The 24,600-nt window shown below is 43.6% G+C and overlaps 1 pseudogene; it reads left to right on the top strand.

The window, feature by feature from the left end:
* Window positions 1–378: 378 nt before the first annotated feature.
* On the top strand, window positions 379–1,797 carry LOC132227890 (splicing factor 3A subunit 2-like; annotated as a pseudogene).
* The last annotated feature ends 22,803 nt before the right edge of the window (window positions 1,798–24,600 follow it).

The following is a 24,600-nucleotide window of genomic DNA, read 5'->3' on the forward strand; positions in this document are numbered from 1 at the left end:
TCATTGCTGTATCTTTTAAGAGAAAGAAGTATATTTGGGGAACATTTGACATATCCAGTCACCAAAAAAAAGGGAAGGTTAGAATTTTGTATGTTTTTTTAACCACATATTATTAAAAGAAACTAACTTTACCCCGTTTGATAAAAACACATTGAGTGATTACCAGGCAAAGAAATCAGCCCAGACTTTAAATCTTTTCCAACGGCAGAACCAGTGTGCCTGTTCTATTTAATCTGTTCTTTTAAAGAAACTGAATGATGTTAACTTGCATATTGTTTTGCATAGATTTGCATTTTGGGTCAAAGAGGCACTTGGTAGAAATGTACAAAGGGAAAGTTCAGTTAATATTGCAAGCTATCAAAAAAATACTGGGTGGCCGTGGCGGGTGGAAAGGCGACGGGATCGCGGCCTCGGGTGCAGGTATCCCTCCAGTCGAGTAAAGCCCCAAGGCCTTCACCATGGACTTCCAACATCGCCCTGGGGGCAAGACCGGGAGTGGGGGCGTGGCCTCCTCTTCCGAGAGCAACAGGGACCGGCGGGAGCGCCTCCTCCGGCAGCTGGCCCTGGAGACCATCGACATCAACAAGGACCCTTATTTCATGAAGAACCACCTGGGCTCGTATGAATGCAAGCTGTGCCTGACACTCCACAACAATGAGGGGAGCTACCTCGCACACACCCAAGGGAAAAAGCACCAGACCAACTTGGCCCAGCGAGCAGCCAAGGAGGCTAAGGAGGCCCCCGCCCAGCCAGCACCAGAGAAGGGCAAGGTGGAAGTGAAGAAGTTTGTGAAGATCGGCCACCCGGGCTATTAAGTGACCAAGCAGAGGGACACAGAGATGGGCCAGCAGAGCCTCCTCTTCCAGATCGACTATCCGGAGATCGCTGACGGGATCATGCCACGCCACCGCTTCATGTCTGCCTACGAGCAGAGGATCGAGCCCCCAGACAGGCGCTGGCAGTACCTGCTGATGGCTGCTGAGCCCTACGAGACCATCGCCTTCAAGGTGCCAAGCAGAGAGATTGACAAGGCCGAGGGCAAGTTTTGGACTCACTGGAACCGGGAAACCAAGCAGTTCTTTCTTCAGTTCCACTTTAAGATGGAAAAGCCTCCAGCCCCCCCCATGCCACCCAGTGGGCCTACACCTGCAGGGCCCCCAGGTCCTCCCCAACTGCCCCCCCCCCCCAGCTCCTGGAGTCCACCCTCCAGCACCAGTGGTCCACCCACCAACATCTGGGGTCCACCCTCCAGCTCCTGGGGTCCATCCCCCAGCACCGGTGGTCCACCCACCAACATCTGGGGTTCATCCTCCTGCTCCCGGGGTTCACCCTCCAGCCCCAGGAGTCCATCCTCCAGCCCCAGGTGTTCACCCTCCCCCATCTGCTGGAGTCCACCCCCAGGCCCCAGGCGTACACCCACAAGCTTCTTCAGTCCACCCCCAGGCCCCAGGGCTACACCCCCCAGCCCCGGGGATGCACCCCCAGCCACCTGGGGTACACCCCCCTCCTCCAGGGGTTCATCCTCCAGCTCCTGGGGTTCACCCCCAGCCTCCTGGAGTTCATCCCTCCAATCCCGGGGTCCACCCCCCGGCTCCCATGCCCCCAATGATGAGACCCCCACTGCCCTCCGACGGCCCTGGAAACATTCCACCCCCTCCCCCAGCCAACTGAAAAGCCACCCCCTCTCACTGCGAGTCTACTTTCCTGTTTTCCTGTCTTTTCTCCCTGATGGAATTTGGTGTTTTTGTACAGGGCTATGCCGTGTCCCTAGATCTCATTAAACAGCCTTCTCAGACAAAAAAAAAAACAAAAAAAAAAAAACTGCAAAATACCCACTCACACCATCAGCTGTAACATCATATACTACTAATAAGATTGATCTCAAAGATCACTTGTCTTTCTGGAGATTCTTCCAATGGGAGAACCACAAGCATTATGGGAAAAGGAAATTGCCCCCAAATTGAAGACAGGTGACATAAATTACAGGTGATACGGAATTCCAATCTAAATATGCACCCACTCTGATGAATGATGCACACCCGTTCGCCACGCCTGATGTTACTGTTCACTGCCTGCATGCTAGGGCCACAGGTTCTCAAAGAGAAGGTGCGGAAGTCAGTGTTCTGCTCAGCCGGCAGCTTTCTTTTCCTGTGGAGACATCCTTGGGGAAGTCCAATTTCTGTCTGTCTTCTTATAGACTTGGCATTTTGTCATCACAGAACATGTGCAAGCTTGCCAGAAACCCATTCTAACCTTTATCTCCCTCAACTTTTATACAGATTTGATTTTACTTTGGTGGGCAACTATAAATGTTGACCCAGGAGCTCCTGGGTTTACAAGATTTTGCTGGGATTTTCTGTGTTCTATGTATCTACATGTTTATTTTTTTGTCTGTTTACACCATTGCCTTGACCATTTCAGTCATTTTAGGGAACTTATATTTAAACGTGCATCCACAAGTAGACTTACAAGTACCATTTTCATGATGGTTTTAATCTCTTTCACAGCTTAAGTTGCCTGGGACACATAAATACACATAGAAGTAACTGGCATATAATTTCTGTATACCTCTGTTAGCTATGTTGGCCTACCTCTAAGAAAAATGTTGCCAATCGTCTCCTGCTTCTTAAGTAAACTAGGGAAGAAACTCCCACTAAAGGGAAGATTGGAATTGGAGCCTTCACTAACAGGATTCGATCTCACCTCATCCCATTCACTTCTGGAGCCAAAATGCCTAAGCAGCAAGAACCTCCACTAGCCTCAAGGTTCAGAGCTTACAAGGTATGAGAAAGGACCAAGGGGGTAAAAATTTCCCTTATGATAAAGGGTGAAGATTCCAGAGAAAGGGGACATGGACAGAAGTCCGCAGGCCTTAGAAGGGGGCTGTAAGAAAAGAATGGGTGGTTGAGGAGAAAAAGACCAACAATTCAGAAAACCCTCTTCCCAAAACCTCAATCCTGAGAGGCCCAGCTTCTGTGTGGTACTCAACAGGAAGAACCCTAAGTTTAAATTGTTGCTGTTCCTTTACACTACACTGTTCTTTCTGAAACATACCTGCTTCTAGGGCCAAAGTCTCAGGACAAAAAAGAACAATCTCCAGATACTGCTGAACAGTGGAGCCTTTGAGCTGGTGATAAAGGGCCCAGCGACCTCCAGCCTCCCACTAGGTCTAACTTGATGGAGAAGCTCAGTGATCCATGAAATATTGAATTCTTCCTGAACCTGCATGAATTTTGTCTCCATTTTCGGAGGCCTCGGGAAGCTAACATGTGGATTCTGAGAATTTCAAAATTTTTGAAGTTCCTAGGAGCCATCAAGGAAGGGAGATGTGTTTACTGTGATTCTTTGGGATTGTAGAATTTCTTTGCCCAGATTTTCTTAAAAACTTCAGGAAATAAAGAGGCTAATGGGAAATACAGGAATGCCTCCGGGAAAATGACAAACCCCCCTCCCCCCCCCAAAAAATACTCATTTGAGTTACACAAACAGAGCATATTTCTAATATCTTAGGTCAAATAGTGACCTGACTAAATGTAAGATAAAGTGCATTGGGGAGGACATTGTTTTTCAAATATTAGACTCATTCGTTTTTAGTGAGTCTCATGGGTGATCTTCACTAAAAATGAAGACCACAAGATGCCAAACCCTGAGACTCCAGAGGGAACCTCACAAATCTATTTTCTAATGAGCACTGCAGGTGCTCATTACAAACTCTAAATTCAGAACAGAGTAGGCCTCTCACAAAACATGTTAAGTCATGTCACTCTTCTGCCCAAAACTTTCCAAAGCCTTCTCATCTCAAAATAAAATCCAGCTCTAACCGGTTTGGCTCAGTGGATAGGGTGTGGGCCTGCAGACTGAAGGGTCCCAGGTTCAAGGGCACATGCCCTGGTTGTGGGCTCGATCCCCAGTAGGGGACATGCAGGAGGCAGCCAATCAATGATTCTCTTTCATCATTGATATTTCTATCTCTCTCTCCCTTCCTCTCTAAAATCAATAAAAATAAATAAATAAATAAAATCCAAATTCCTCACAATGACCCACATAAAACTACATTATCTAATCCAGTGCTAAACCTCTCTGGTTTCATCTTGTACCATTCCTCCCTTAGCCTTCTTTTTAGAGAGACATCAATTTGTTATTCCACTTATTTATTCATTCATTGGTTGACTCTGTATGTGCCCTGACCGGGGATCAAACCCACAACCTTAGCATATTGGTACGACACTCTAACCAACTGAGCTACCCAGCCAGAGCATCCTCCCTCAGGCTTTGCACTAGCTATTTCCTCTGCCTAAAATGCTTTTCTCTTGAATAGCCATGCTCGTTCCCTCACTTCCTTTGGGTTTCTGTTCAGATGTCATCTCATTAGAGAGGCTGCCCTAAATGTAATAGGCAGTTCCTAAGGTGGTTGCCAATGAGTCCACCTCCTGGTATTCGCACCCTTGTATAATCCTAAATGCTTGAATGTGGGCTAGATTTAGTGACTTGCCTCTAGAGAGTAGAATTAGGCAGTGGTGATGAGAGCATGTTACCAAAAGGACTGTGGCTTCCATCTTGGGCACATTCATTCTTGCACTTGCCCACTCATTCTGAGTGAGAGCAACTGCCACATTGTGAGCTGCTGCAGGGCCTGAGGGAGGCCTCCAGCCAATAGCCAGCAAGGAAATGAGACCCTCAATCCAACAGCCTGACACATTGAATGCAACCTCCTGAGTGACCCTGACACTAGCTAATGTCTACATCATTTCAGTGGCTATTTTAATTGTGGGTCTCATCCAGCTCACCTCCATTTCAATCAGGACCTCTGAAAGGAAACAATACTCTGCTGATGTATGAGCCACACCTTTAGTTTTCTGTATTGTTCCATAACTCAGTCTCCTTCCAGCTGTAAGGACTCTGAAGTTATCACAGAAGTTCTTTCAGACCTTTATGGGCTCAGAATTAGATTCTCACTTTGAGAGTCATTCAGAGAAAAATATAAAGTAGTTCCTTCTGTCACTCTTACTGAATGGCCTCTTAAAACCCCACTGTCTTTATAACCACTACCAGACAATAAGGTAATCCCGAGAGCAATAGGCAATTATTGCCATTTCAAAACCATTGTGCAGTTGCCTCTGAAACGAAATCATTGGATTATATGATCTTCAGTTATTATGGACTTATGCCATTCCCTGGCAGGAAGCAGCATAAGTGGGGTCATTTTTACAGAACAATAATGTTTAAAACTTTAATGTTGGCCAACCAATAAGAACAATTTTCCTAACGGAATTGAACTGAGGATAAGGGACGTGTGACAAGCTACTCTGCTACACTGGTGTTTCTTAAACCCTTCAGGAACTGTATTTTATTCATGGTTTTATTACAAATCTAGCACAATTCCTGTTATGTGGGACGTACCCAGAAAATGTTTGTGGATTAGATGGATGAATTGGCAAATTAAAGGGTTATTGTGAGCCCCTGGATGAATGTCTATATGTCTTATAAGCTAGTCCACTTGGGTATAACTTCCCGGGTGATCACTTCTTTCTTGCCTGAGTCAGCTGATGGCTTCACTTGCCTTGGTGGTTAAACAGACTTGATTTTCAGGTCTTGGCCTGCCACTTCCTAAGTGTGCAACATTGGTCCTGTTACTTAGTCACTCATCTGTAAAACTGACATAATAATATTTACCTGCTTAGGGTTATTTAGAGTACTTAATTAGATAACATGTAAAATACCAGGAACAAATACACCTAGGCAATCAAAATATACTTGTTAATTAAACCTAGCTCTATCTTCTTTCACTATGAACAAAAATATCCCACTTCGCCTATTTTCTCTCAACCAGTTTCATTTCCCAAGCCCCAGTGAGGTTGGCCCTTAGCACAGAGAAATGTATGCACAAGGATTTCATTATTGTGTTTGCTAACTCCTTTTAATTCAAATATTTTCTTTTCGCAAAGTCCTTGCAAGCACATCATTTCTTTGAGCCTCAATAACTACTCTAAAATGTTGATAGAACAGGAGTTGAGGCCCTATTGTACAGATGAGAAAACTGAGGCATAGAGAATTAAGTTAATTACATGAGATTACACAGCAAGTGATACAAAGTGGGGTCTCAGAATCAAGCCCAGAATCTTTTCACTATATTACATAGCCTCTAGCAAGTGGGTAGAAGCAGAAAAGCCAATAAAATGACCCAAATGCATCTCTCAACCAATATCCTACCTGAAGCAGCGCAATACTGTGCAGGCAGCTCCTTCTGGAAACTCAAACCTGGGCCATTATAAATTAACTAGAGCAGTGGTTCTCAACCTTCCTAATGCCACAACCTTTTAATACAGTTCCTCATGTTGTGGTGACCCCCAACCATAAAATTATTTTCGTTGCTACTTCATAACTGTAATTTTACTACTGTTATGAATCGTAATGTAAATATCTGATATGCAGGATGTGTTTTCATTGTTACAAATTGAACATAATTAAAGCACAGTGATTAATCACAAAAACAATTTGTAATTATATATGTATTTTCCAATGGTCTTAGGCGACCCCTGTGAAAGGGTCATTCGACCCCCAAAGGGGTCGTGACCCACAGGTTGAGAACCTCTGAACTAGAGACCCAGTGCATGAAAATTTGCCCTTTCGCAGTCCGGGAGCCCCCGGGGGATGTCTGACTAACAGCTTAGGCCCCTTAGGGAGTTGGCCTAAGCTGTTAGTCTGACATTCCCCCGCGCTGCCGCAGAAGCAGGAGAGACTCCTGCCACCACCACTGTGCTGGCCACCCATGAGCCAGCTTCTGTCCGAGTGGTGCTCCCCTGTGGAAGCGCACTGACCACCAGGGGGCAGCTGCTGGGTTGAGTGTCTGCCCCCTGGTGGTCAGTGCGCATCATAGCGACCAGTCACTCCCGGTCATTCCACCGTTAGGGTCAATTTGCATATTACCCTTTTATTATATAGGATAGACCAGTGAGCATCCATGACCAACCGGAGCCTTTGAAAGGGTGAAAGGCCAAGCCTTCTTTTAGTCTTCCTCTGAGTGTGAGGTGGCAGTGCCAGCCATGGGCCGCTCTGGGTAACAGAAATCTTAAAATTGAGAAGTAGTTTCTTTGTGTACATCACAACCCTGTTTTACAGGTCCTGTAAGTACACAGCCCCAAAACACCTAACGAGGAAATCTCCTCTCACCCCTTACCACTTTGCAGAAGGACAAACTATATCTGGCAAGGAAGAGTAAATTCACACTCATGGCCCACCTACTAAGTGCCAGCCACTAAAGTCAATAATAAAGGAGGATGAAAGGAAAAATTGAAAATATACTACCAATTGGGTAAATTTAGGTCATTTCAGATTTAATCTGTGTCAGAGTACTCCTCTTATTAAAAAATTGATTTACTTATTTGAATTGTGTATACATTCCCAAAATGAATAAAAGGGATACAAAGTAAAAAAAGAAAAATTCTCTCTCCCACTCTATGCCCTAGGCACCCAATTCCTCTCCACCAAGGGACTGATTGTTATTAATTTCTTGTATATCATTCTGGACTTATGTATATATAAGTAAATACATGTACATATCTGGTATAAGTATTCTTTCTCTACCCTTTTGTTACCCCATTTTTTGCATGTTAATTTTTTTCAGTTAACAAAATATGTTGGAGACCTCTCAATGTATGTATATAAAAAATATCCTCATTTTTTAGGGCTGCATTATATTCCATTATTTGGATATACCAAAAATTATTTAACTAATCCCTTATTGATAAGATATTTGTATTGTTTCCAATTTTTTGCTATTACAAACAATGTGCAATGTAAACTTGTCATTACCTATATGTGACAATAAATCTGTAGATAAACTCCTAGAATTGGCTTTGACTCATCAGAGGATATAGATATTCATAATTTTGAAGGATATTTCCAAATAACTTTCCATAAGATTATACCAATTTATTTTCCCACCAATCACATTCTTACCAACAGAGCATGTTCATTTCTTTTATCATTGCCAATCTAATATATGGTGTCTGTGTAAATTTAATTTCTATTTCTCTTATTATGAAGTAAGCTATCTTTTATATGTTTAAGAAACATTTGGCTGGGCCACAGTGGCTCAGTGGTTGAGTGTCGACCTATGAACCAGGAAGTCACAGTTCGATTCCTGGTCAGGGCACATGCCTGGGTTGCTGGAGGCAGTTGATCAATAATTCTCTTTTATCATTGATGTTTCTATCTCCCTCTCCTTTCCTCTCTGAAATCAGTAAAACTATATTTTTTTTAAAAATACATGTTTGTACTGTATTCACTTTTCTATGGACTTCCTATTTTTAGGTATGGCTGTTGCTCTTTTTTTATTGTAGGAGTTTTTGCATATAAAGAAAATTAACCCTTATCTACTAAATGAGTTGCAAATATTTCCCCTTTTTATAATTGCAGTTGACTTTGCTTATAATGGGTTTGCATTTCAGAAAAATATTCCATTTATTCATTCTTTGAAGCATCTCTCTTAATTGGGAGGAGCCAGACTTTACTGGACAGGTAGGAAAGGAGCCTGAATTTAGGAACACTTCACTCTTAAAGATTTTTCTCTCCTGCCTGAGCCTATTCTTAATTGCTCCCGGATAATGATATTGTCACAGAACTTACCCCAGTGAATAAAATTGAAATTACTAACCATGACTTACCACAACAGTAACACAATGCAAAAAGAGCCATTTTCTGCCCTTTGGCCTCCCAGTGTGAAGCCTGAGGAAGAGGAGGAGGAGGAGGAGGAGGAGGAGGAGGAGGAGGAGGAGGAGGAGAAAGGAGGAGGGAAAAGAAGAGGAGAGAGAGAGAGAGAGAGAGAGAGAGAGAGAGAGAGAGAGAGAGAGCTGTTAAGAAGGGCTCCTGGTGGCTAACTGAACTAAAAATATTTTTTAAAAAAGACCCTATCAGCCATTTTTGCACAGGGACCTCTCAGGCAAACTGCACTTCCTGGATGCCCCGTGCGCCGCTAAACTGAGCACCTCTGCACCACTAAACTGCCTGCCTGCACTGTATTTCTGCCAACTGGGCCAGACCTTATAAAGATTTCCTGAAATCCTTCTCAACCAATAGGTCTGAGGCTTTCCCCATCCAATCTGTGCTGTGCAGTTCTGACCAATCAGAACGGCTCTATTCTGACCAATCAGGACAGTGCCTTTGGACCATCAAACTGTGGGAATTCAGTATCCTCATTTGCCTGAGGAAAGACCAATCAGGGACCAGGGGCAGGGATTTCTGTCTACATAAGCCTCTTCCACTCTGAGTTCTGGGAATGCATTTCCCACCAAAGGCTGAAGAGTGCAAGAGCTGAGACACTGAAGACCACTTGCCAGAGCGGACCTGTGCTGAGCGTGGCTGCCCAGCTGAAGAGGGACCTGGTCCTGGCCTCTGCCATAGCAGCCCTGTGTTACCCTGGAGCTCTTTGCACTGCATAGAGTTTTCCTCTTCACATTCCTCTTCACCACACCCCAAGTGGGAGATTCCTATTGGCATTGAATTGGTGCCAAAGACCATCAGTTGACACCAGCTAAATCAGAGAAAAAAACTAATGTTCTGAAAATCCCTAGAGAATGTTGTTGACACATCAGCTTTCATTCTTTCTGAGCCTGCTTCCTACATACAATTCCATTATAAAAGTCCTTGCTAGATAGTCATTCAATGAATGGGACTGAGGTAACATGAAGGGGCCTGTGGTTAGGTTATTAGAGGGATGGGAAAGACAATAAAGGAAAGAGGTAAATGAACAACAGGCGACATCACACTGTAAGTGAGGGCATTTCATAACAGGAATGAAACTGCACCTGCCATAGACAGGCAAACACATTCCCCACACAGGGGATGTGTCACTCCTTAGAAGGCCAAACGTCAGCCTCAGTGGTAGATTTCAGGACCCCAGAGATTGTGACAATTTGGGGTGAAGTGGGGGAGGGAGCCCCTTTTCAAGATCTAGTAAAAATGTAAGCAATATTTCTCTAATGTCACCAAGAAAATGTGCTGAGGCAGCTTTGGAGAAGATTCTGGTTCCTTCTGCATTTCTCAGCCTGATCTGTGGTAGTTACTTATACTCTCAACTCTCCATCTCAGCTGGTCAGCCTCTGAGCGAATGGTGACTGCCTTGCTGGACATGTCCCTGCCCCGCCGATGAGTGGTGTCTGGAACTCTAGAATCACACTGCGGCCATTCTCTGAGCTCTCTCCTCCCAGGCCCTTTCTCTCTGCCCTGAGGCACTGTGCTGGGCAGCACAGAGCAGGCAGCCCTTCCCAGGCCTGGCTTTTGCCTGGCTTCCTGACCCATGCTCTGGCGCCTGCTCTCCCTGGGGCATTGCCCTGAACTTCAGCCTCCTTGGCAAGGGCATTGACAGCATGGCTGGCCCCCAGCCACCATCCTGTTCCTCCCAGCAACTGGCCAGAGTCCTCTTTCCACCGGATGGTACCCCTCCACGAACCACCCCGCCCCCTCCTCCTGATCACCAGTGTTTCCATTACCCAGTGCACAGGTTTGCCCCTGCTGTGCTTCCCTCCTCCACTAGATGGGACCCCATGGACATCTGTACCAGCTAGATCAAGCCCAGATTCATTGCACACAGACACCAACTCATCCGCTTTAAACAATAAGTACGTTTTTTCGCTTATGTCACCAGAAGTCCAGAGACGGGGAGATTCTAGGCTTGGTTGATTCTGGGACTCCAGGTCTCCTTAAGGACCTAGTCGCTCGTCTTTCTTCTCTGCCATCCCTACTATGTTGCCAACTCCTTTCACAAGATGGGCAGAGTCACTCTAAGCAATGAGCCGTGGGGCCGGGATCGGCTCCCATGGGCTCCCAAGAGCCAGTTGCTAAATTCGGCAGCCAATTGTCCAGCTATTGGTCGCTTAAAGTCAGCTATCATGAGAGAATTTGCAGCACAGAAATGGAAATAGGTAAACACTGCAAACAAGGGCTTTTTGTTTTGGGAGAGGGGGTTACCAGCAGGTTAACACTGCATCACACCCTCACACAATAGTATCTAGAGACAGGCAGGGTCTATTTCTCAAATGCATCTTTTTTGAAGAGCAAAGAAACGTCTGGAAGGCTTACAGAAGATTCCCCCCACTCCCACCTCCTTGGCCTGATTGTGTCATGTGCCCGTTTCAACCAAAGATTGGCCAGGGACAAGGTTCCGAGGACTCCCCTGAAGCACATTGGATACCCGATACCTGAAAACCAGGCTTCTCTTAGCTGGAAATAAGGTAGGAGATAGCCTGTGGGTAGACATCAGCAGAGTTTGTCAAACCAAATTCACCCATTGCATCTGGTAGCTATGGCTCTTTACTTATTTTAAGCTAGAAGAGTTTTCCTACTCACTTATTTTTTAAATATATTTTTAATGATTTCAGAAAGGAAGGGAGAGGGAGAGAGAGAGAGAAACACCAGTGATGAGAGAAAATCATTGACTAACTGCCTCCTGCACGCCCCCTACTGGGGATCAAGCCCACAACCCAGGCATGTTGCCCTTGACCAGAATCGAACCCAGACCTTTCAGTCCACATGTCGACACTCTATCAACTGGGCCAAACTGGCTAGAGTTCCTACTCATTTTTTTTAATGATACTGACCTTTGAAGACTCCAGACCAGTTGTCTTGCAAACAATCCCAAATTCTGGATTTGTCTGATTGTTATCTCGAGGTGTTGTTTTTCTAGCCTTGGTGTCCAATTAGAGGCCTGGTTAGATTCAGGCTGAACCAGTCACTCCTGATGCAAAGTAGGTGGTACACTCAAAGGATTAAATGAAGGGAGTTTTTTGCAGGCATGTGTGCAGGCATAGAGAACAAGGAGTGGTGAAGTGCTCACAGTACCACTTGGGACCTGTCAGCAGAGCTTTGGAAAAAGAGCCCTAATACGAGCCATAGATGTAAAAGGACACAGTTACTGCCCCAAATGTACCCAGGTGGGGAGTGAGGTGGTAGGGAATAAATACCCCAAATCTTTTTTCTTCATCCTCCAAACTTCTGCCATACACTCTACATTAGCCAAATTGAATCTGAAGCTAAAATGCAAGGGATCTTTGGTGATACATTCTGCAGAGGGATGTCTCCAGGGACATAAAGCAAAAATGGAGAAAGGCATCAAGTAGACTTATAAGGGCAAATGGAAAATAACCAACACACAGCTTAAACATTTTTGGCTAGAATGCTTCATAGGTCATGCTGTGAATTTCAGATTGAATCACATCAGGAGGAACATGTTAGGTGGTCTCACCATTAACAAGCTGAGTTTTACCGCTTGGTTAAAGTGATGACAGCAAGACCTCACCACTGAGAAGTAAAGGTATGTTTTCACTTTCACAATCCGCCACTTTTCACGTGATCAGTTCAGCATTCATTAATGATTCCAATCTGAGTCAACTATTTCATGGGGGTTGCAAAGTGTTAATTTCTCTCATTCTTTCCTTCATTTTTGGTTGAATCCAGTGAAATTTTGTAGACTAAAAATAGTTGAATATCAATAATTGCATAGGTTTCTAATGAAAACATTCTTTGGGGACAAAGCACGTCTCTCCTCAACTAGGGAAAAACAATTTCTCCTTAAAAGATGAGGTAAGCCCTGACCGGTTTGGCTCAGTGGGTAGAGCGTTGACCTGTGGACTGAAGGGTCCCAGTCAAGGACATGTACCTTGGTTGCAAGCACATCCCCAGTAGGGTGTGTGCAGGAGGCAGCTGATCGATGTTTCTCTCTCATCGATGTTTCTAACTCTCTATCCTTCTCCCTTCCTCTCTGTAAAAAAATCAATAAAATAAATATAAAAAAAGAAAAGAAAAGCTGGCTATGAAACACCCATTGTTTCATATGGGTGGCCAGTGACACAGGCAGCTTGACCTCAGTTGGTTGAGTCCCTTTAAAAAAAAAAAAAAGATGAGGTAAATGCTTACATGTTTTCCTTTATATGACAAAGTAAAAGTAACACCAAATGACTAAGAGCTGTTGCTACTCCTTTTACTTCTACTTCTCCTCCTCTTCCTCCCTTGTTGTTGTTGTTGTTGTTGTTGTTGTTGTTCTTCTTCTTCTTCTTCTTCTTCTTCTTCTTCTTCTTCTTCTTCTTCTTCTTCTTCTCTCCTCACTTCTTCTTTTTAATGTTAAATTTAGCTAGGGGGAGCTCCTTCAAATTGACTCCTTATAGGTCCCTGTTAGTCTTGGAAGATTTCCATTTTTTCTGGAACTATGGATTTCCTAGGTTCACCTAGGCTAAATTATGTTCCCTTGCCCCAGATCTTTGTCAAAAAGACTTGGCTCATTTAGTGGAAAATGATATTTAGTGCAACATCTATGCACTAGGTGTGCTCATTGCTACACACAAACATTCTTTAAATCAGGAGTTTATATTCACATTTACAATTCAAATTTAACATTATGGGGTAGTCAGGAATAGTTATGAGGAACAAGGATTTGAGGTGGTCTTGGGAGCTATTCACCACTCCTTTTTTAAAAATATATATTTTTATTGATTTCAGAGAGGAAGGAGAGGGAAAGTGAGGTAGAAACATCAATGATGAGAGAGAATCATTGATCAGCTGCCTCCTGCACACCCCACACTGGGGATCAAGCCCACAACCCAAGCATATGGCCTGACTGGGAATTGAACCATGACCTCCTGATCCTTGGGTCGATGCTCAACCACTGAGCTACGCCGGCCGGCCTCACCACACCTTTTTTAAAAAATAATTTTTCTGTAATATAATCACATTTCCAAAGAAAAACAAAATAAAAAATAAGAAAAGAAATTGACCGGGTAGCTCAGTTGGTGAAAGTGTCAATATGCCAAGATTGCAGATTCAATCTTCAGTCAGGGCACATACAAGAAGCACCTGATGAATGCATAAATAAGTGGAACAACAAATCAATCTCTCTCTGTCTCTCTCCCCCCAGTCCCCATCTTGTCCTTCCTCCCTCCCTCCCAGAACTCTCGCTCTAAAATCAATAATTTATTTAAAAAGAAAAAAGATTTACCAATAAACATACCCTTTTAACACACCATTTTAAAAAGTTTTATCTAAGTCCTGGTGGTTAAGAATTTTAATAGAGTGATAAAGGGCGAGATGTGGGGAGAGGAGTGGGAATTTCAAAGGTTTTAAAGTTTGTCTAGATCTTGAAACAGAAATTTATGTAGGGACATCGCTCCTCTTTAGACCTCGATTCTCTGGGTGCACGACCCTTCCCCTATTCTTGTCTGTCAAAATCATATTCATCCTTAGAAACGCAGCTCACTCGCTTTCCCTGACTCCCCTAGCCAGGTGTAGCCTTGCCCTACCTGTAGTGCATTTTTGTGGACCTGATGCCACTTTTTACTTGATATCTTTTGGAGGCATTTGTGTACCTATGTTATCTCCCTAACGAGTTTTCAAGCACCTCGGGAATTATATCTGGTTGTCTCTCTTCTCAAAGGCCTTTGCCCAGTAGCTTACACGAGAGGCTTTCAGTAAGCATTGGCTGCATTGAAGTGAGTTGTGGAGCATCCTAGGATGAATCTAACACGTTTGCACTGTGTTATGCAGACCTTCTGTAACTGTTCTGTCCCCAGGTTGGAGAAAGCATTCCCTTCACATGATTATCTTTCACTCTGCTTATTTTCGTTTGAAACCTAGGGCCGTTGTTTCTAATTATGAAAGTGTTACTCAAGGTTGCTTATTACAACACTTCAGTTCACTAGTAATACTTCAATTTACTTTAAATACTCCTTCTAATTTTAAAATAACAGTTTAAAATGCCTTTAAATAGAATGTATTAGTTTTTAGACAGACATATATAGTGCTTCACATTTACATGTTAAAATGTCATTAGATTGAGACTCCATAAGGCTGCATAAAGTGACTGAATTGCCTTCTTAGTTGGCTGTAAAGAGACAACCTATTGTTATTGTGTAAACTCGTCATGATAGAGGCAAATGGACACATTATTGTAAGAGACCTGAAGGTCCCTTTGAGCTCTGTGACTTTAATTGAGCTTTATAAATTTACACACTCCCACCTGTCTCATGACTAAACTAAATTGGTTTAGATCTAAACCTCATTATTGGCAAATAGTAATTTCAGTAATACTTGACAACAGAGAAATTTGTTGGCCTCCATTTTCTTATCTATAAAATGAAAAAGTTGAATTGATCTCTATGATCATGAAGCACTATAACTCCATAAATCTTTTGGGAGTCTGTTATAGGTCAGCTACATGCTTTCTATGATATTGACTGAGAATTATTTTTTGGCTCCTAAATCTTCCTAATAGCTGATGTATTTTTCTAAAAGACAAATTTAACTTTATCGAATACCTTTAAATTTCTAACAGAAGTATGTATTTGGGGGGAAAGGATAAGGAACAGACAGACATATGGAAAGACCACAGGACATGGATTTGAATCCCAACTTTTTTACTTACAAGCTATATGACTTTGGGAAATTTACTTACCATCAGTACTTGCATCTAAAATTAAAAAACAGCTACCACTTCACATCCATTAGGATGGCTACTATCACAAAAACAGAAAAGAACAAGTGTTGGTGAGGATATGGAAAAAGATCGAACCCTTGTGCACTATTGGTGGGAATATAAAACGGTACAACCACGGTGGAAAAGTATGACCATTTCTCAAAAACATTAAAAATGTAATTACTATTTTTCTATTTCTAGATACATACAGAAAAGAACTGAAAACAGAGTCTCTCCATTTGTACACCAATGTTCATAGCAGCATTATTTACAAATAGCTAAAACATGGAAGCAACCCAAGTGTCCATTGATAAGTGAATGTGTAAATACAATGTGATATGTGTGTGTGTGTGTGTGTGTGTGTGTGTATGAATATTATTCAGCCTTAAAAAGAAAAGAAATTCTGACATAATGTTACAATATGTATGAACCTTGAAGACATTATGCTAAGTGAAAGAAGTTGGACACAGAGGACAAATATTGTATGAGGTATGCTTAGAATAAGCATCTATTACAACAGGGGAAGGGACCTAGAGGTCTGCTGTTCCCGCCCACCCCAGCCACAGTCACCCTCTGTGTGTGGGGCTACCAGCGGGGTGGGGGTCTTGGCCTGGCACTGCCTACATTCCCTGCCACCCACCCCCGGTTCCCTGTTCGCCATCAGACTATTGGAGCCTGCCAGGGAAAGAGACTGAGAGGTGGTCAATTTGCCTCATAATGACTGGTCCAGCAGTCATTCTGGTCGTTCCGCCATTAGAGTCAATTTGCATATTACCCTTTCATTATATAGGATAGAGGCCTGGTGCACAGGTGGGAGCTGGCTGGCTTACCCTGATGGGGGCCCCGGATAGGGGTGGGGGTCTTCGCTGGGGGTCAGGGCTGGCCTGGGCAAGGGGCCATGGGCAGTTTGCAGGCCGGCCACGCACCTGATCGGAGTAAAAGTCCCTGCTGGGGGCTGGGGCTTGCCTGGGTGAGGGGCGGCAGGCAGTTTTCAGGCTGCTACACCCCTGATCAGGGTGGGGGTCCCTACTGGGGGGCAGGGCCAGCTGAGGCAAGGGGCTGGGGGTGGTTTGTAGTCTGGCTATGCCCCCATTCAGGGTGGGGGTCCCCACTGGGGGGCAGGGCTGGCCTGGGCAAGGGGCTGTGGTCATTCTGGTCTCTGGTTGTTCTGGTCATTCTGCCATTTCAGTTGCTGGGCTTTTATTATATAGGATGGCTGAAGTTGTATAAATAACATGCAGAATAGATTTAGAAGGTGTTTAAGGAAATTAATCCCCTAGAATGTAGAGCTTTTTAAATTTCAGACACACCTGGAGACAAAGAGCAGAAGCCAGAAGTGAAAGATCTCTGCTCTCCCACCTTCTCCCACAAGAGGCCAGAGAGACCCCCCTGCCCCCACTCTTTGTTACCACCACTGCCACCCACAAAGTATAGCTTTGGGCCTGAATTAGAATTGTTTTAAAACTAAAAGAGAGAAAACTCAATCAAAATGTAAAATTTTATGCCCTGAGCCTGAGAATAACAAGTAAATGAAGCTGACCAAGTGTTTTAAATAATGGAGTGGTGGAGGCTGGGATAGATGAAATGCCTGAGAGGGGTGCTGCTTCTCAGCTCCCGTCAGCTGTTGCCCTGCAAGAATGTGCGCCCAGTGTTGGCAGTTATTGATCATTTTTCAAGAGAGGCTAGAAATGTAGATTTTCATATGAAAAGCATTTTTTAATATACTGTTATTGATTTCAGAGAGGAAGGGAGAGGGAGTGAGAAATGAAAACATCAATGATGAGAGAGACTCATTGATCAGCTGCTTCCTGCACATCCCACACTGGGGATCAAGCCTGCAACCTAGGCATGTGCCCTGACCAGGAATCAAACCTTGACCTCTGGGTTTATAGGTTGACAACCACTGAGCCATGCTGGCCTGGCTGAAAAACATTTTAAAACAATATGTAGGCTAAACACACACTGTACCAAAATGTGAATGAATAGCTGCTGTTTGGGGGAGATTTGGGATCATTTTTATTTTCATTCTTACATTTGACTGCATGTTCCAGAATTTTAACAGTGAACATGATATTACTTTTTTAATCAGAGAAAAATTATTACATGGTAAATTTTTAAAAGTTAATTACAAACAGAGCATTAAAATAACAATCAAACAACAAATGCTACAGGAATTTTTTCTGGGCACATGTTTACATGATACTAAATTTTTATGATATTTCTCTTCTAAAGTTTGCAATCAAGAATAATTTCATGATGTAGTCTGTTTGGCTGCAGGTCCAGTATGCCTTTCCCACAGGGCTTGTTCTTTCACTTAGAAGATAGTTAAAACATAATTTGGGTAGGGGGTTCACTAGATCCAGTGCCATGATAACCCAAGCAAATGAACAGCAATGATTTTAACCTCAGTTTAGCAAAAACACCTTGAACTACTTGTTTAGTTTATCAGTCTGTAGTATTTAATGTTATTACATAATGAAGAAGTAACTATTTCAAAATTAATACCTAAAAAGCCTCTACTGCATAATTTTAATGAAAACTGATCTACAGGGTGCTTACAGAGCAAAGCCAAAAAAATGAAGTACAGGTGTGTTTTCTGTGAGAAAGATTATAATAAAATGTATGAAATATTTTTAGTAGTTTGTACTTGTGATAATTAAAATTTTAAATGTAATTTAAAATTTTCCCCTAAAAATGAATAAAATTTTGTCATACGGAAAAGTAAAAAAAAAAAAATTAAATTCAAATAATTTCAGCCACAACACACTAAGCCTCAGGTATATTAATTCTAGGTTTGTGATCATTATCTTTAGCTATTGTTTCCATATCAGGATTTATGAAAGCAAAATATTCTATAATATTATCATCTCTTTCTATTTAATTAAGTATTTAGCCCATATTCTATAATATGGAGTCTTCCTGATTATGACCAAACTAGAGGCCCAGCGCACAATTAAATCGTGCACGTGTAGGGTCCCCTAGGCCTCGCCTGCCATCAGGGCCATGTCCGCCGCCCCGCAATGCCTCGCACGCTCCGTGGATGCTGCCGGTGCCCCGTGATGCTCCGCAGATGCTACCAGCTCCCCGCCCCGCGATGCCTCGCACACTCCACGGACGCTGCCAGCACCCCACTATGCTCTGGGGATGCTAACAAAGCTCCACCGTTGCTGCCGGTGCCCTGGGGAAGGGTTGGGAGGAGGGTGGGCCCGAGAGGTGCTCCAGCACTTCCTGGTGACTGGTGGTTTGGTCGTACCACCGTTATGGCATGATGACCACAGGCCTTTATGATATAGATGTGGGAAAAAAGAGCAGCTAATGCTTACTTGAGAGTAATTATAAGATATATCCAGTACCTGGGGTGGCTAGGAGTATTACCTTAGTTCAAATCTGTAAAGCACTTACATGGGTGCCTGGTACTAAGCAGGCATGAAATGAGTATTAGCTATCACGGTTGCATGCACACCCATATACCTATAATTACCCTGAAAGAATCTCAGAAAAAAATAAACTTTTCAAGAGAATTGAAGAAACCCCCACCCGGATGGATTGCCCTAGATCAGTGATTTTCAACCACTGTGCCACAATAATTTTTAAAACATGTAATGCCTTGCCGGGAGCCGGTCCATCCTTGCTGTTTCAAGGGACCTGGCATATATGGAATACTGTTCTTAATATGTTTGCTCACCTTCTTGGCGCTGTGTTTTAACCAAGGTCACCTCTCCGAGAAAGGTTGTTTCCCCAGGTAGGGATTTTCCCCTGAAGTTAGGGAGGGAATAAAACCTTTTAACTAAGTGCCAGGCGGGTAGTTAATCAATTTAACTACAAATAATCATGCTTAAGCTACATAATCTTTACTCCCTGGAATGGAGATAAGAAACGCCCTAACCTTTGTAATAGAGATTGACAGGATTAAAATGAACTGGTATAAATACAGATGTAACAAGACAGCAAGACACAGGGCTTGGAAGACAGGACCAAGAGAGACAGAGCCTAGGCACAGAACCTACACAGAACGTTCTCTAGGGACAGAAGAACTTCGCTGGCGAGAGCATGCCGGAGGATCCTGGACAGGGACTGGCCTCGGAGCCTGGAGTTGGAGCCTGGCGAGAGAGCATGGCAGGGGATCCTGGACTGAACCTAACTGCGGAGATTGGCAGGAGAGCCTGACTAGAACCTGGTGACTGGACCTGCCTGGAGAACCTGGACAGAACCTGGCTGGAGATCCTAAGCAGAACCTCTCTGGAGATCGAGACCAGAACTTGGCTGGAGATCCTGGCTAGGCTGCTGATCAACTGAACGCTGTCTCCGTGTCATTCCTTCTTCGCCGACTCCGTCCACGCCTTTGAGGACCCCTGGACCTGCTGGGGTTGGACCCCGGCAATGCCTGACTATTTAGTCAGGAGCAATTATCTCTTTTCCCTTAGATTGTCAAAAAAAAAAAAAAATGACAATAGCCAACACAAAAATGACAATAGCCAACACAACAACAATTCCTTTCAGTTTCCAGAAGCTATGTGTCATGATGATCTCAACCCAGTAACACTTTTGTTATGATAAAAAAGAAACTATGCTGCATATCTTCTGTCTGATGCAGCTACTCAACACAGCTATTAATACTTGCTTTCAACAATAACCATCCAGTGTGAATGCCCTGACTTGAATGATGAATATATAGGTCATATAATAGAGTTGTATCTTATTAGTCACATCACATAATAAGGTTGTGTCTTATTGGTTGATTCTTCATACCAGGAATCCTTATATACAAGTACTAGAGGCCTAGTGCACGAAATTCATGCGGGGGGGGGGGGGGAAGGGGGGGTCCCTCAGCCCAGCCTGCACCCTCTCCAATCTGGGATCCCTTTCACAATCCAGGACTGCTGGCTCCCAACCACTCACCTGCATGCCTGCCTGATCACTCCCCTGCCAGCCTGATCAATGCCTAACTGCTCCCCTGCCGGCCCAATTGCCCCTAACTGCTCTCCCCTGCAGGCCTGATCCTCCCCAACTGTCCTCCCCTGCAGGCCTGGTCCCCCCCAACTGCCCTCCCCTGCAGGCCATCTGTGTCCACATGGTGGTGGCCATTTTTGACCACATGGTGGCGGCCATCTTGTTTGTTGGAGTGATGGTCAATTTGCATATTACTCTTTTATTAGATAGGTTAGGCACTTGACTTTTTAAAAAGTCACTTTGGGCTGGTGTGGCTCAGTTGGTTGAGAATTGTCTCAGGCACCAGAAGGTCACCAGTTTGATTCCTGGTCAGGTCATGTGCCCAGATTGCAGGCTCGATCCCCAGTAGGAGGCATGCAGGAGGCAGCTGATATTACTCTTTCTTTCTCTATCTCCCACTCTCCCTTCCTCTTTCTCTAAAATCAATAAAAAAAATTTTTAAATAAAAGTCACTTTGGAGCAAAAAGGTTATGTAATTATTATTATTATTATTTTGTAAATCAATCAAAATTATACTTATTTTTGTCAGATCAGCAAAAAGGAAAAAGAAAAGTCAAAGAAATAAAACATGGAACAAAAGGAAAGGAGGTTGGAGGAAAGTGATAAAAGGGAAAAGGGCGGGAGTATTGAACATGGTTAATGTCATACCACATGCCTCAAATTATTGTTTAGAATGCCAAAGCTTCCATTCCTTAAGAGGCTCAGTCTTCAGGGTGGGGATGAAAAGGGCAGAGGGGTGTGGTGAGCCAAAACACACTCCTGCTCCCTCATACTGCTCAAGGTCAGCCTTGGCTACACACATTTATCAGATATGGCATGAAAACCAGCTACAGATGAACTGCTTCTTTGGAAACTAGTATTGAGGTATTGATATTAGCATCTTGTGAAGGGGTAGCCTAGAGTTATGCATTTTTCGCCTCAGAGGAGCCCTCTATATCTATTTGATTTCTATGATGCATGCCAGTGGGCTTTGGTTCAGTGTTAATGATTTTGCTCCTTTTGAAATCCTGCAAGATTTTATTCCTTTCAGTTTCCAGAAGCTATGTGTCATGATGATCTCAACCCAGTAACACTTTTGTTGTGATAAAAAAGAAACTATGCTGCATATCTTCTGTCTGATGCAGCTACTCAACACAACTATTAATACTTCCTTTCAGAGAATACAAGGGATAGATTCTGTTTCCAGGCCCCTGGTCATGTGACTTTACTGTCTAATAAACTGAGAACTTTAAACCATGTGTTATTCACACACACTCTACCTTGAAAAGGCCCTTTCTGGCTAAAGCCAGGTGGACTAACCATGTCTAGTAGAAGCCTTGGTGCTTGGTTGAGCCCTGCCTCCCATCTCATGTTAACAACACAACCAAGATCAGAGGAATGGACACAATTCTTGACTGTTTCATTTACCAGCTCTGTGCTCTTGGTTACCTCCTGCCTCTGTGCCTCAAAATCATTTTTGACTGTCTAGCTCCCATGTCTTACCTGTACATGACAGACCACCAGTTGATAAATTACTTTATTGTTAGGTGTACTTCACCAGCATTTTTGCCAATGCTATCATTTCAATATGTTTTAAACTAGAGCTTTGCTTATTTGCTGATACCCCTAAACACACACACACACACACACATGCACACACACACACACACACACTTCCCCCATTGAAGTGAGAAGCTAGGGTAGGGAATATTTGCTTGAATGATAATGAAGTTATCAGAATTTCTAGTTTACAAGAAAAAAAAACAGATTTTAGGCAATATTACTTATACTAGTGTAAAAACTTGATGTTCAATCTTCCTGCCACCAAAGAAATCACTTTTGCTTTTGTATTTTCCAACTGGGGCCCAGATCTTATCTGTGTCAATGAGACTCTAAATATAGGACCTTTCCGTGACTCAGGCCATGCAGAGGCACAAGAAAACTCCAGGCTGGAGCACCAAACCCTGCTTCCTGATCCACTCTTTGAAAGCACCCCAAAGCATCTCAAAATGTAATGAGGGCAGCAGGAGAAAAAAGTCCTCAAATGAAAATTAATTTTAATCCACTTTAATTAAATGCCTTTTAGCACTTTTTTTGAGATAGATTATTTTGTTATAAAATCAAAAAGCAAGTGATTCTCCAATGTCGTTTTTGTTGCCAAGTTCCAGCCGACCTACTTTTAGTTGCCTTGCAAAATGTGGCCTCTGTACTTCCCCTCCTTCCTGTCCACGGCTCCTCCAGACCTCTGTGCTTCTTCTCTTTTCTGGTTCTTCTCAGTCCTTCACAGACTCCTCTTTCTCCTCCTACTCTTGTGGGGGAGGCGGGGTTGTCTTGAAACTGGCCTTGAAGTTCTCTCCTCATTACTTCTCTTTCTAAAACACTGGCTTCTTTCGCAGCATTCCCATTTCTGTGGGTGGCTCCTCTGCTCTTCCACTGTTCAGCGGCTAGAAGCCTTGGTGCTTGGTTGAGCCCTGCCTCCCCATCTCATGTTAATGACACCACCAAGGTCAGAAGAATGGACACAATTCTTGATTGTTTTACTTACCAGCTCTGTGCACTTGGTTACCTCCTGGCTCAGTGCCTCAAAATCATTTGAAAGACAATGAGAACATTACATTCTGACAGGGTCATTGCAAGAAGCAAACGAGGCAACTTCTGAGGAGGCATCTAGTAGGGTACCTGATACAACAAGTCCAATTGCTCTTATTCTCACATTCTTTCAACGTATTTATTTATTGAGTGCTTACTACATGCCAGGCACTTTTGTGGTCCTGTGGATACATCAGCAAGCAAGACAGTCAAAGATATCTGCTGTCCTAGAGCTAACATTTTAGTGGAGAAATTAGATAATGAACAAATAAAGAAATCATGTCAGATGGTGATAAGGTAAGGAAAAGCCAATCACGGTAGGGGAGATTGGAAGTACCAAGGTAGAGAAGGGTGACTATTTTCCGAAGGGCGTCAAGAAAGATGTCACTAATAAGGGGACATTTGAGCAGAGACCTTACGGAGGTGGAGGAATTAGCTCTGGAGATATTTAGGAGAAGACCAGGCCCAGGCAAGTCCCCTGAGGCAGGAACAGGTCTGATGTGTCTGAGGAACAGCAGGGATGGCAGCGTTGTGGAGTGCAGAGAACAAGCAGGCACACAGCACGGGATGGAGCCAGCGGTAACTGGAGCCCAGCAGTGCAGCCCTCACAGATCCCAGTGAGGAGTTCAGCTTGTGCTCTGAGTGAGGTGGGAGCAGTAGCACAGTATGCACAGAGGAGTAGCTGTGCTGAGATAAGACTGCAGGAGACTGGGCCAGAGCAGGAGAGGTTAAGGGGAGGTGGCAGTAATCCAAGCAAGAGATGATGGTGTCCTGGACCAGGGTGACAGCAGTGGACACTATTCCTTTAAAGACTGTCGGATTTTCCACCTCGTGGCTGTCTCTCAGCCACAGCCCTGTCTGTGGCCTTTGCCACCTCACACCTGAATTATTGCAATACTCCCCCTCAGTGGTCCTTGTTAGACCTCCTATCCCTGTCTCTCCTCCTTTAATCATATCACTTCCCTGCTCAGGAAAACTCAGCCATGACCCAGGAGTCTATTATCTGAGCAGATATCTATTACAACAGAGAGTGCCAGCTAACATTGATTGTGCTATGTGCCAGACACTAATTTAAGAACTTAACAAACAGTATCCTCTTTAATCCTTGCAGCACCCCTGTGAGGTGGATACAATTTTTACCCCCAACTTTACAGGTGAGGAAACAGAGGAACAAGGAGATTAAATAAATTCCCCAATGTCACAAAGCCAATAAGAGGTGAGGTAGGTGTGGAACTGGGATTTGTGACCAGAAAGTCCAATTCCAGATTCAGCCTTCTTAACTATAAACCTTTATTGCCTCCCATACTCGGCCATTCTGTCTCAAATTTCTCAATGCAAATTGTTAAGTTGTTAGTGGTGTGTACTGCACAACTCTCATTACTGCCTCCGTGCCTTTGCTTAGCCTTTGGTCCTCCTCCTCCCTACCTCTCTGCCTTGCCAAATCTCCAAGGAGTAACACGACCTCACTGTTACTCCAAAAACTTTCTCTAAATAAAGTAGACCTATTCTCCCAGGCATTTGAAATCAATTGCAAATCACCATATTTTGTTTATTTATTCCTTCCTTCCTTTTTTCTTTTTTTCTTTTTTGTCTTTTCCCAACTGTACTGCAAGTTGCTTATG

The sequence above is a fragment of the Myotis daubentonii genome, chromosome 2 (genome assembly GCF_963259705.1).
Source record: "Myotis daubentonii chromosome 2, mMyoDau2.1, whole genome shotgun sequence".
NCBI lineage: Eukaryota > Metazoa > Chordata > Mammalia > Chiroptera > Vespertilionidae > Myotis > Myotis daubentonii.